This window comes from Pan troglodytes, chromosome 1 (assembly GCF_028858775.2).
Source record: "Pan troglodytes isolate AG18354 chromosome 1, NHGRI_mPanTro3-v2.0_pri, whole genome shotgun sequence".
Classification (NCBI taxonomy): Eukaryota; Metazoa; Chordata; class Mammalia; order Primates; family Hominidae; genus Pan; species Pan troglodytes.
Window position 1 is genome coordinate 61561724 of NC_072398.2, and position 14029 is coordinate 61575752.

The window sequence follows — 14029 nt, forward strand, 5'->3', positions numbered from 1 at the left end:
AATTACTCACCAACTAATTGATAATTCAATCACTTTGAAAGTTTCACTTCATAAGCATTAGCAAGAGTCATGGCTGCGGATTATAGTTATAAAATCTGTAGCCAAAAGTTACGCTAAAGAGTGTTGTATATTTAAGAAATAACATGAAGGTGCTCTTTGCCCACGGCAGATAGCAACACCCAAGCATCTGCCATTTACCAGCCACCACTGCTGGAATAGTTCCTCAGGGTAGATGTATGCACAAACAACTGTAGCAGATAAAGGAAGATTGAATAATATATAAGTTGTAAAGTTTTGTTTTCAAAGCCCACTCTAGATTCCTAATGAACTAGGCTGCAGCATGTGAATACTATTAGGTTGGTGCAAAAGTAATTGCAGTTTTGCCATAATACTATAGACATCGCCTCGAACTGATATTGACTAGCTTGCTTTTCTCCCATTCTCCCTTCATAAGTTTTTTAAGTCTTGCGAAGGCTGAAGAAAGGCCAGTCTATTGAAAGGCAACAGGTGTGGGATGGGAGGGGCAGGCAAGACGGCCGACTGGAAGCAGCTGTGATCAGAAGACCCCTTCGAAAAGAACTATAATAGCATGTGAATCCTTCACCAGCAACTGAGGTATCCAGGTTCTCTCATCAGAACTGACTAGGCGGCTGCCATGACCCAAGGATAGGACATAAGAGCAGTGTGGTCCTGTGGCCCACCTGAGTGCCACTCGGGGCAGAGGACCCCCTACCCCCACCCCACCCCCATCCAAGGGAGGCAGTGAGTGAGCACTACCTAACCGGGGAAACCATGCCTTTTCCACACAATTGTGCAACCCACGGATCAGAAGATCACACTCGTGAACCCACACCACTGGAGCCTAGGCTCCCAAGCCCAGAGCCGTGCAGATTTTCAACAGCCTCTCAGGTAGAATCTGTTTAAGTCGGCTGAGTTCCCTAGGGGAGGGGCAACCAGTACCCTAGCTGCAGCTGGCTGCTGTCTAAGCAGTTTGAGCCCCTTGTGGGGAAGGGCAACAGCCAACACTGGGACTAATAGCTGCCTAACACACTAAGCTCCCTGGGTGAGGGAATGGCAGCAACCATCTCTATAGCTCCAGGCCATGCTTTTCCCCTGCTGGAGTTAGGGAGTCTCAACAGTTTGGTCCCAAGAGGTGTCCTCCACAGCCCAACACACCAGCTGTGGCAGACTCTGGCCAGAGTGCCTCTTTAGCCCTGACCCTGACCCTGACCCTGACCAATCCCTCCTCACTGGGCAGGGCCTCCCTGCAGGAACTCCAACAACTCCAGCCAGGGCCTCAGGGACAAAACTCTGATCTCCATGGGCCTGAACCCCTAGTGGGAGGCGTGGCCACAATCTCTGCGGACAAGCAGATTTACTCTTTCCTCCTGCCAGTTCTCAGGAATCCGGGCAGCCCAGATAAGTGGGTTCCCCCCAGAGACAGCACAACCCCTCCACTGAGGGACAGTCAAAGTGCTTCATTAAATGGGTCCTGTTCCCTGTGCCACCCAACTGGGTGAGACCCTCCAACAGGGGTTGTGCCCTTCGAAGTCAGAGATCCCAGAGGAAGGAGAAGGCACCCATCTTTGTTGTTCTCCAGCCTCCTTGCTCCTCCCAGGCAAGGGAGCAAACCAGATGAAGAGGACCTGAAGTAAACCCCCAGCAATCCGCAGCAGCCCTACAGAAGAGGGACCTAACCACTGAAAGAAAAACAAACAAACAGAAAGCAACAACAACAGCATTAACAACAACAAAAAAGTTCCTACAAAAACCCCATTCAAGGGTCTGCAGCCTCAAAGATCAAAACTAAGCAAACTCATGAAGAAGAAAAAGAATCAATGAAAAAATGCTGAAAACCCAAAAAGTCTCTTCTCCTCCAAATGACTGCAATGCCTCTCCAGCAAGGGCACAGAACTGGATGGAGAATGAGATGGACAAATCGAGAGAAGTAGGCATTAGAACATGGGTAATAACAAACTCCGCTGAGCTAAAGGAGCATGTTCTAACACAATACAAAGAAGCTAAGAACCTTGATAAGAAGTTAGAGGAGCTGTTAACTACAATAACCAGTTTAGAGAGGAACATAAATGACTTGATGGAGCTGAAAAACACAGCAAGAGAACTTCGTGAAGCATACATCAGTATCAATAGCCACACTACCAAGCAGAAGAAAGGATATCGGAGTTTGAAGACCACGTTGCTGAAATAAGGCATGCAGACAAGATTAGAGAAAAAAGAATGAGAGAAAAAAGAATGAAAAGGAATAAACAACACCTCCAAGAAATATGAGACTATGTAAAGAGACTGAGACTATGTAAAGAGACTGAACCTATGACAGATTGGAGTACCTGAAGGAGAGGGGGAGAATGGAAAAAGCTGGAAATCACACTTCAGGTTATTATCCAGGAGAACTTCCCCAACCTGTCAAGACAGGCCAACATTCAAATTAAAGAAACAGAGAACATCACTAAGATACTCCATGAGAAGATCAACCCCAAGAAGCATAATCATTGTATTCTCCAAGGTTGAAATGAAGGAAAAAAATATTAAGGGCAGCCAGAGAGAAAGGCCAGGTCACCTATAAAGGGAAGCCCATCAGATTAACAGAAGACCTATCAGCAGAAACCCTACAAGCCAGAAGAGAGTGAGGGCCAATATTCAACATTCTTAAAGAAAAGAATTTTCAACCCAGAATTTCATATCCAGCCAAACTAAGTTTTATGAGTGAAGGAGAAATACTATTCTTTCCAGACAAGCAAATGCTGAGGAATTTTGTCACCACCAAGCCTGCCTTGCAAGGGCTCCTGAAGGAAGCACTAAATATGGAAAGCAAAAACCAGTATCAGCCACAGCAAAAACACACCAAAATATAAACACCAATGACACTAGGAAGAAACTGCATCAACTAGTGTGCCAAATAACCAGATAGCATCATGATGGCAGGTTCAAATTCACACATAACAATACTAAATTTAAATGTAAATGGACTAAATGCCCCAATTAAAAGACACAGACTGGTAAATTAGATAGAGTCAAGACCCATCGGTTTGCTGTATTTAGGGGACCCATCTTATACGCAAAGACATACAGGCTCAAAACAAAGGGATGGAGGAAAATAAGAAGGGCATTACATAGTGGTAAAGGGATCAATTCAACAAGAAGAGGAAACTATCCTAAATATATATGTACCCAACACAGGAGCACCTAGATTCATAGAACAAGTTCTTGGAGACCTACAAAGAGACTTAGACTCCCACACAATAATAGTGGGAGACTTTAACACCCTACTGTCAATATTAGACAGATCAATGAGACAGAAAATTAACAAGGATATTCAGGACTTGAACTCAGCTCTGGATCAAGTGGACCTAATAGACATCTACAGAACTATCTACCCCAAATCAACTGAAATTCATTCTTCTCAGTACTACATGGCACTTATTCTAAAATTGACCACATAATTGGAAGTAAAACACTCCTCAGCAAATGCAAAATAACTAAAATCATAACAAACAGTCTCTCATAACACAGTGCAATCAAATTAGAACTCAGGATTTAAAAACTCACTAAAAACCACACAATTACATGGAAATTGAACAACCTGCTCCTGAATGACTCCTAAGTAAATAACGAAAGTAAGGCAGAAATCAAGAAGTTCATTGAAACCAGTGAAAACAAAGAGACAAAATATCAGAATCTCTGGGGGCACAGATAAAGCAATGTTAAGAGGAAAATTTATAGCACTAAATGCCAATATCAGAAAGGTAGAAAGTTCTCAAATTGACACCCTAACATCACAATTAAAAGAGCTAGAGAAGCAAGAGCAAATAAATCCAAAAGCTAGCAGAAGACAAGAAATAAACAAGATCAGAGTAGAATCAAAGGAGATAGAGACATTTAAAAAAACCCCTTAAAAATCAATGAATCCAGGAGGTGTTTTTTGAAAAGATTAACAAAATACATAGACTGCTAGCTAGACTAACAAAGAAGAAAAGACAGAAGAATCAAATAGACACAATAAAGAATGATAAAGGGGATATCACCACTGATCCCACAGAAATATAAACTACCATCAAAGAATACTATAAACACCTTTACTCAAATAAACTAGAAAATCTGGAAGAAATGGATACATTCCTGGACACATATACCCTCCCAAGACTGAACCAGGAAGAAGTTGAATCCCAGAATAGACCAATAACAAGTTGTGAAATTGAGGCTGTAATTAATAGTCTCTCAACCAAAAACAAACAAACAAAAAAAGCCCAGGATTAGACGGATTCACAGCTGAATTCTACCAGAGATACAAAGAGGAGCTGGTACCATTACTTCTAAAACTATTCCAAATAATTGAAAAAAGGGACTCCTCCCTAACTCATTTTATGAGGCCAGCATCACCCTGATACCAAAATCTGGCAGAGACACAACAAAAACAGAAAACTTCAGGCTAATATCCCTGATAGAAATCGATGCAAAAATCCTCAATAAAATGCTGGCAAACTGAATCCAGCAGCACATAAAAAAACTTTACCCAACATGATCAAGTCAGTTTCACCCCTGGGATGCAAGGCTGGTTCAACATATGCAAATCAATAAACATAATCCATCACATAATCAGAACCAAAGACAAAAATCACATGATCATCTCAGTAGATGCAGAAAAGGCCTTTGATGAAATTCAACATCCCTTCATGTTAAAAACTCTCAATAAACTAGGTACTTAGAGAACATATCTCAAAACAATAAGAGCTATTTATGACAAATCCACAGCCAATATCATATTGATTGGCAAAAGCTGGAAGCATTCCCTTTGAAAACCGGTACAAGACAAGGATGCCCTCTCTCACCACTCCTATTCAACATAATATTGGAAGTTCTGGCCAAGGCAATCAGGCAAAAGAAAGAAATAAAGGTTATTCAAATAGGAAGAGAGGAAGTCAAATTTTCTCTGCAGATGATGTAATTCTATATTTAGAACACCCCATCATCTCAGCCAAAAAGCTCCTTAAGCTGATAAGCAACTTCGGCAAAGTCTCAGGATATAAAATCACTGTGCAAAAATCACAAGCATTCCTACACACCAACAATAAACAAGCAGAGAGCCAAAGCATGAATGAACAAACATTCACAAGTGCTACGAAGAGAATAAAATACCTAGGAATACAACTTACAAGGGATGTGAAGGACCTCTTCAAGAACTACAAACCACTGCTCAAGGAAATAATACAGGACACAAACAAATGGGAAAACATTCCATGCTCACGGATAGGAATAATCAATATTGTGAAAAGAAACTATCATCAGAGTGAAGAGGCAACCTACAGCATGGGGGAAAATTTTTGCAATATACCCATCTGACAAAGGTCTAACGTCCAGAATCTAGCAGGAACTTAAAACAAATTTACAAGAAAAAAAAACATCAAAAAGTGGGCAAAGGATATGAACAGACACTTCTCAAAAGAAGACATTTATGCAGCCAACAAATGTATGAAAAAAAGCTCAACACCACTGATAATTACAGAAATACAAATCAAAACCACAATGAGATACCATCTCACGCCAGTTAGAATGGCGATTATTAAAAAGTCAAGAAATAATAGATTTTCGCGGGGCTGTGGAGAAATAGGAACACTTTTACACTGTTGGTGGGAATGTAAGTTTGTTCAATCATTGTAGAGGACAGTGTGGCGATTCCTCAAGGATCTAGAACCAGATAACCATATGATCCCACAATCCCATTACTGGGTATATATCAAAAGGAATAGAAATCATTCTACTATAAGGACACATGCACATGTATGTTTATTGCAACACTATTCACAATAGCAAGGACATGGAACCAACCCAAATGCCCGTCAATGATAGACTGGATAAAGAAAATGTGGTACATATACACCATGGAATACTATGGCAGCCATAAAAAGAAATGAGATCATGTTCTTTGCAGGGACATGGATGGAGCTGAAAGCCATCATTCTCAGCAAACTAACACAAGAACAGAAAACCAAACACCGCATGTGTCAGTTATAAGTTGGAGCTGAAAAATGAGAACACATAGAGGGGAACAACACACACTGGGGCCTGTGGAGGTGCATTGGGGGAGGGAGAGTGTCATGAAGAGTAGCTAATGGATGCTGGGCTTAATACCTAGGTGACGGGATGATCTGTGTAGCAAACCACATGGGCACACGTTTACCTATGTAACAAACCTGCACATCCTGCATATGCACCCCTGAACTTAAAATAAAAGTTGATGGAATAAACAAATAAATAAAGTAAAATATGGTAATGACAAAGGGAAAAGAGTTGCTTTTGCTCTCTTTAAATAAAAAAGGAATGCACTTAAAAAAATAAAAATAAAAAATAAACTATTTCCTCTGGCTCAAAGACTAAAGAATGTTAGGCTGCCTATCTCAGGAATTCTAGTGTTGAGGTGATGAGAGACAAGCCTTATGATTTTCTCATCCCGTTTCTAATGTGAGGACTATTCAGCACCTCTGTTTCTTCCTCCCTACTCCAAGCCAAGCTGGTCTCTCCTAAACATCACTGTTCTAGCTTCCTAACCTCGCTCTGTTTTCTCTCTTAATCTTCAGTCAATACAAAAGTTCAAGTCATCTCTTCAAAATATATATCAGCATATCATACTGTTTCTATTTCAGTGCTTTTTGATAGTTTCTCATAATAATACAAATAAAATCTAAATATAAAATAAAGTCCTCAGTGTTCTTTTATACTGTGGTCCCCGGCAACCTTCCTAAATATGTTTCCTATTTCTCTATGGTCCCTTCTGCTGAAGCCATACTAGCATTCTTCTCAAACAGCCCAGTCATGTTCCTATCACAGGGCCTTTGCATCCACCATTGCCTCAGCCTAGAATGCTCACCCCACAAATGTTTGCCTCACTCACCCTTTCACTTTATTTAGTTCTCTGCTCAAATGTCACCTCCTCAAGGAAGTCTACTCCAACTACCTTAACTATACTAACCCTCCCATCTATTCCCTTATATTTCAGATATTTTAGTTTTATCTTATATTTTAGACATTTTATCTAATACCTAATAATATCTTATAATTATTATATAAAAGAATATTACTTATTCATTGGTTTATTTACCTATTGTTTAATTATCTCACGAAAATTTAAATCTCATGAGGACATGAAGTTCAATTTTTCGTGTTATACATATATTTGTTCACTGTAGTATTTTCAGCATGTAACCTTGCAGATATTTCAGCCTCAAAAATTGTTTGTGGAATAAATGTCCTCGCCACTTAGACAATAATACCAAGAGAAAATTCCTGAAACAACAGCTCCCATTTTCCCCCACATTAGAGGAATTTGCTGTTTAGGTCTCATGTCTTGTAAGTTGTTTTGGTTAATGAGAAAACGGTAGTAATAAAGACCCATCAATGTCAAAGTAGGTGGATTTTCCAGGACTTAGTACTAATTTTAAGGGAAAAAAAATCAAATAAGTTGTAGAGAGAAAGAAGAAGATAAGTGTTGACAAAGATTTTGGTTGTTTTGAGGAAGTAAGATCAGAGATTGAGGGAAGCAACTGGGCCACGTGAGCCACTTGCAGTCAGATTGCTAATTACAGGTTTAATAGTTACAATTTGCTTTGTCAGGCTGTGCAGGGTGGCTCATGCCTGTAATCCCAACATTTTGGGAGGCTGAGGTGGGTGGATCACTTCAGCCCAGGAGTTTGAGGTATTAGTCAGGTATGGTGGTGCACACCTGTAGTTTCAGCTACTTGGGAGGCTGATGAACAAGAATCGCTTGAACCCAGTAGGAGGGGGATGCAATTAGCCGAGATTGCACCACTGCACTTCAGTCTGGGCAACACAGTTAGACTCTGTCTCAAAAACAAAAACAAAACAAAACAAAACAAAAAACCCCCACAACATTCTGCTTTGTCTTGTGGCCTCCCCCACAAGGTCATGATAGACCCCAGCTACCCATTCAAAATTTGGATCAGATGTCGAAGCTGATAACACCTCACACACAACACGAGGGTATAAAGCTTTATTACTCACCTACCAAGGCTTTCTGGAGAGGGTGAGGTTGCTCCTAAAGAATTGCTAAAATGACTTCAGAGAACCAGGGATACTTGGCTTCAGATTTTTTTGGTGGTTAGAAACTGGGGCCAGGCGTGGTGGCTCACGCCTGTAATCCCAGCACTTTGGGAGGCCAAGGCAGGTGGATCAGGAGGTCAGGAGATCGAGACCATCCTGGCTAACACGGTGAAACCCCGTCTCTACTAAAAATACAAAAAATTAGCCAGGCAAAGTGGCCGGCGCCTGTAGTCCCAGCTACTCAGGAGGCTGAGACAGGAGAATGGCATGAACCCGGGGGGGTGGAGCCTGCAGTGAGCCGAGATTGCGCCACTGCACTCCAGCCTGGGCAACAGCGAGACTTCATCTCAAAAAAAAAAAAAAAAAAAAAAGAAAGAAACTGGGACTGGGCTGATAGTACCTTAGGTGGGTAGTAACCAGTGTGGTTTAAACCACTCACCATTGACAAAGAAGAGAGCATCTAGGCTTCTAATTAAGCTTGTGAGGCACAATGAGATGAGAGATTGGTAAGTCTTAAGGGCTGCCAACAGCCAAACATCAAAAAACGATGTCAGGTTCTTTATTAAACTTTGCCACCTTTATCTGAAATTTAGTTTTTTATGTTGTGAGATTTTTTAATCCTCTTTTTGTTTTTCAAATGAACTTTTCCAATACAATTTAATAACCACTTCTTAATTATTTAAAATAATGAACTTAAGTCACAAATATGAGTATCTTCCTGGATTTTTTATTTTGGTCTTTTCATTATTATGCTTTCCAGAATCACAGTATTTTAAATATTATAATACTTTAAATAGCATATTATACTGTTTTACATATTTCATGGATAGTGTATTTTTTCTTTTCTTTTTTAAATGTTTTGGCTATTCTTGTGCTTTTTATTACTAAAAACTTTAGAATCAGCTCCTGCATTCCTCAGATTTAAAAAGCTATTAAATTTTTAATTGAGATATCATTGGATTATATGTTAATTTATGAATATTTGATGTCTTTTTGCTATTTAATGTTTATCTTCTGATATGGTTTGACTGCGTCTCCACCTAAATCTCATCTTGAATTCCCATGTGTTGTGGGAGGGACCTGGTGGGAGGTAATGGAATCACGAGGGCAGGTCTTTCCCGTGCTGTTCTCATGATAGTCTGTCTCAGGAGATCTGATAGTTATTTTAAGGGGGAGTTTTCCTGCACAAGCTCTCTTTTTTTTCCCTACTGCCATCCATGTTAAGACCTGACTTGCTACTTCTTGACTTCTGCCATGATTATGAAGCCTCCCCACCCATGTGGAACTGTAAGTCCAATAAACCTCTTTCTCTTGTAAATTGCCCAGTCTTGGGTATGTCTTTATCAGCAGTGTGAAAATGTACTAATACACCTTCAAAATACAGTATGCCGCTCCCCACTAATTCAGGTCTCTTTTTGCATCTTTAAATGGGAAAGCATTGTCTTGGTAGAGGGCTTGTTCAATTCTTACTAACAGTTATTTCCTTATATGTCCTAATAGGCTATTGGCAGTATATCAAGAAACCAACACTTGATTTCGAGTTGTTTTTCTATTTGGTCTAATTATCAAACCCCTATTAGTTTGTAAGTTATGTGACTTATTTTGGAATTTTAAGGTAGGCAATGTACATATAGTGCATGTTTTGAGTCTTCTCTTCTAAAAATAGATCTCATTTTTCTCTTTCACATAGCATTGGCTAGGGTCTCAAGTACAAAGTTGAATAGTCAGGTGCTATAGTCTGAATGCTTCCCCAAATTCAGATATTGAAACTTAATTCCACTGTAGTGGTATTAAGAGATGAGGCCTCTGGGAAGTGATTAATTCATGAAAACTCTACCCTTGTAAATGGATTAGTGCTTATAAAAGAGCTGGAGGAAACTAGCTTTGGCCCTTTTTTCCTTCTATTCCTTCTGCCATGAAAGACACAGTGTTCATCCCTCCAGAGGATGCCACAACAAGGCACCATCTTGGAAGCAGGGAGACTGGGCCTTCACAGACACTGAACAGGCCAGTGCCTTGATCTTACACTTCCCAGCCTCCAGAACTGAAAGAAATGCATTTATATTCTTGATAAATTACCCAGTCTATGGTATTTTGTCATAGCAGCACAGAGTAATGAGAGGTGACAACGTGCTATCAGCCCTCGCTCACTCTCGGTACCTCTGCAGCCTCGGGGGCAGCTCTGGCTGCGCTGGAGGAGTCCTTCAGCCTGCCGCTGCACTGTGGAGGCCCTTCTCTGGGGCTGGCCGAGGCCGGAGCTGGCGCCCTCTGCTGGCGGGGAGAAGTGGAGGGCGAGGCGCCTGTGGCAGCCGGGGCTGCGTAAGCTGCTCGCGTGGTGGGGGTTCTGGGTGGGTGCAGGCTTGGTGGGCCTAGGTGTGGCCAGCCGGCGCCTGCTGGGCTTGATGGAGGACGAGCTCCCTCTGGGCTGCCGGTGCCAGAAAGTCCTGCAGCGAGTACCATTGAGAAGTGAACCCCGCTGGGCTTCTGGGTTGGGTGGGGACCTGGAGAACTTTTCTCGCTAGCTAAAGGGTTGTAAACGTACCAATCAACGTTCTGTGTCTAGCTAATCTGATGGGGACTTGGAGAACTTTTGTGTCTAGCTACAGGATTGTAAATGCACCAATCAGCACTCTGTGTCTAGCTAAAGGTTTGTAAATGCACCAATCAGCACTCTGTCAAAACGGACCAATCAATTCTCTGAAAAACGGACCAATCAGCTCTCTGTAAAGTGGACCAGTCAGCTCTCTGTGAAATGGACCAATCAGCAGGATGTGGGTAGGGCCGGATAAGGGGATAAAAACAGGCCACCCGAGCTAGCTGCTGCAGCCTGTTTGGGTCTGCCTTCCTTTGAGGGGGGTTTTGTTCTTTTGCTCTTGGCAATAAATCTTGCTGTTCCTTGGTCTTTGGGTGTGTGCCATTACTGGGGAGGTCTGCAGCTTCACTCCTGAGGCCTTTACAACTGAGGTGGGTGAGACAAGGAACCCACCACAAACCCAGCGGGAGGGAGGAACAACTCCAGATGCACTTCCTTAAGAGCTGTAATGCTCACCGCAAAGGTGTGCAGCTTCACTCCTGAAGCTAGCGAGACCACGAACCCGCCAGAAGGAAGAAACTCTGAACACGTCTGAACATCAGAAGGAACAAATTACGGACACACCATCTTTAAGGACTGTAACACTCACCGCAAGGGTCCGTGGCTTCATTCTTGAAGTCAGCCAGCGAGACCAAGAACCCGCCAATTCCGGACACACTAAGACATCAGGTGAGAGTGGGCAGGCTTGTTTACTACTGCTGACGCTAGCAGAGATGTTCCTCATATGACAATGGTAGATATAACGTAATTTTTGTTTTCTAGTAGACAATCTCAACTTGTTAAAAGAATGTTATTTTTTATTCGTAGATTAAGAATTTTATGCAACATAAAGGTTTAATTTTGCCAACTGTTTTTATTGTATTTTTGTATCTTTTAAAATGATATAACAGCATATTTTTCTTTACTCTGTTAATATAGATAATTAAGTTAATTTTAATGCTGTGTTCTCAAGTAATCCATACCTGGTCAAGTTCAATTACTCATTTAATACTAGTGGATTCTATTTAGGCATTTTGCTTATGTTTAACAAGTCGGTTTATTGTTTAGAGATGGAGAGTACTTGTGTCAGGGTTCCATCAAGGTACAGAAAATATACCAGTTATTTGATTACAGGAAATTTAACGTACAGAATGATTAATAGAACATGGGTTACTAATAATGAAGGTTGGGGTAAAAGAGGACTGTAAGCGGTCCAGAAATAGCAAGTGCAACAAAGCAGCTACTATTTTTAGGCCAGGGAAGAGAGTCCGATAAAAGAACTAAAGAGTAGGAGAGCTGCCTCCCCTGAAACAGATACTCTCCAGTGGTAAGACTCAGATTTCTTCATCAAGAAAATGGCTACCACAGTAAAATGCAGCCTGCCAAAGATGAGAAAACTCACCACCACTCATAGACCAGAGCTAATTTCTGTAAGTGGGATACATTACCTGGACAATGTGGCTGGTTAGAGGTAATTGGAAAGACCGGCTGGTGAGGAGAGCATGGCCCAAGGGCACCGCTAGTGCTCAGCAGCACAGGCAACTGGGCTCTCAAATTGTATAATGATAACAAAAGAAAGTCAGAAAGCAAATGTTTTCCTGATGATGTTGCCTTGCATCAGCCGACAAAGGAGGAAAGTTTAGTGTCCAGACCCAGTATCACAAAACAGGGTAAAGAAGGGTGGATATGGGGCTGTGAAAACACAATTTGGTAACTGGCTAAGACTGCGTGTTTGTTTTTTGTTTTTTTGTTTTGTTTTGTTTGAGACGGAGTCTCGCTCTGTCACCCAGGCTGGAGAGCAGTGGTGCGATCTCAGCTCACTGCAAGCTCTACCTCCCGGGTTCACGCCATTATCCTGCCTTAGCCTCCCTAGTAGCTGGGACTACAGGCGCCTGCCACCACGTGTGGCTAATTTTTTGTATTTTTAGTAGAGACGGGGTTTCACCATGTTAGCCAGCATGGTCTCGGTCTCCTGAGCTCGTGATCCGCCTGCCTCGGCCTCCCGAAGTACTGGGATTACAGGCGTGAGCCGTCCCGCCCGGCCTTGTTTTTTTTTTTTTTAAACTACTGGTATATTTGTTTGTTTAGATAGCAAGTAAATGCTAGCTATATAACAGGAGTGAGAACGATTTTTAACTTATGTTATGATTTAAATTATGCTTAGCACTTACTTATTAAAGATTAGTATCAACAACACAAAACTCTTCTGCTGGCTCTGGACTCTAACTGGATTTAATCACTGGGCCTGTTACTAAATGCTTGAGAGAACTTAAGCTTTTAATCTCTGTGTCTCATTTTAGTCTTCTTTAAAAGTGAGAATAACATGAGTAAACTCATTGCTGTGGATGGCTTTCCTCATGAGGCAGACTCTGGGATGAAAAATAACATGCCAGAAGTATTAGGACTACTGATGGGATCAGAGCAGGTGAAGGCAAAGAAAGGGAGGGGGTTTGGCAGAGGGTGAAGTTTTACTTCAATGCCAGAAAAGAGTGTGACTTTGGCTAAGTTGCTCTCCCTGTGGTTAAATGGTTCAGTGTATATACCTTAAAAATAAAATTAGGCAGTTACTTACAGGTGAAGAAGCTGAATTTGTCCATTGAACCTAAGAGGCTTAAAACAAATCAATAGATGCTAAATACATATACACACATGCATACACACACACGTGCACATACACATACATGTGTGAGAAACAGGAGTGGGAAAAGTAAGTATAAACTTTACAGTTTTTAGTCAAGAAGTCAAATTTTTGTGAATCATAATATTAAAACATAAAATTGCATATGTTAATACTGCTGTGTATATATTTGAGTGGTGTTTTAGATCTGTGCCTCACAAAACTCTGTATGATGGTTATCTTAATCTTCAGATAAGGAAATTAAGAAATAGAGAGGAAAAGTGATTTTTTCTAAGATTACAAGGCTAGAGAGAAGTAGATTCAGGACAGGAAACCAGGTATTCAGTTTTTCATGAGTCTTTATCCACTGACGCTTCTGTTTGCCAAAAGTGTCAGACGCATATGTATGAATTAAAAAATGCATTTTACTTCAGAGTTCAATATAAGTAATTTTGAAATACATGTAATAGTTATATGTGATTCTCATTTATTCCACAATTATAAGAAATGGGAATACCTAATGAACGATTCATGTTTTTTTCAAGCTAATGTGAAAATATAAGTATTAGAATGAATCTCTCACAAGAAGTTTCTTTTTTCTGAGACAGGGTCTCACTCTGTCACTCAGGCTGGAATGCAGTGGTGTGATTATAGCTCACTCAGCCTCAAACTCCTGGGCTCAAGCAATTCTCCCACTTCAGCCTCCAAAGTAGCTGGGACCACAGGTATCTGCCACCATGCCAGGCTGATTTGAAAACAAAAAAATT

The 14029-nt window shown here is 41.1% G+C and overlaps 1 long non-coding RNA gene across 1 annotated transcript in view; it reads left to right on the plus strand.

Annotated features, from left to right (window-relative positions):
* The first annotated feature begins 10812 nt into the window (after positions 1-10812).
* Positions 10813-14029, plus strand: part of LOC107974206 (uncharacterized) — a 47151-nt gene continuing 43934 nt past the window's right edge. The window contains exon 1 of the long non-coding RNA XR_001716782.4: positions 10813-11335. This is a non-coding gene — a long non-coding RNA (uncharacterized LOC107974206). The remainder of the gene's footprint in view (positions 11336-14029) is intronic.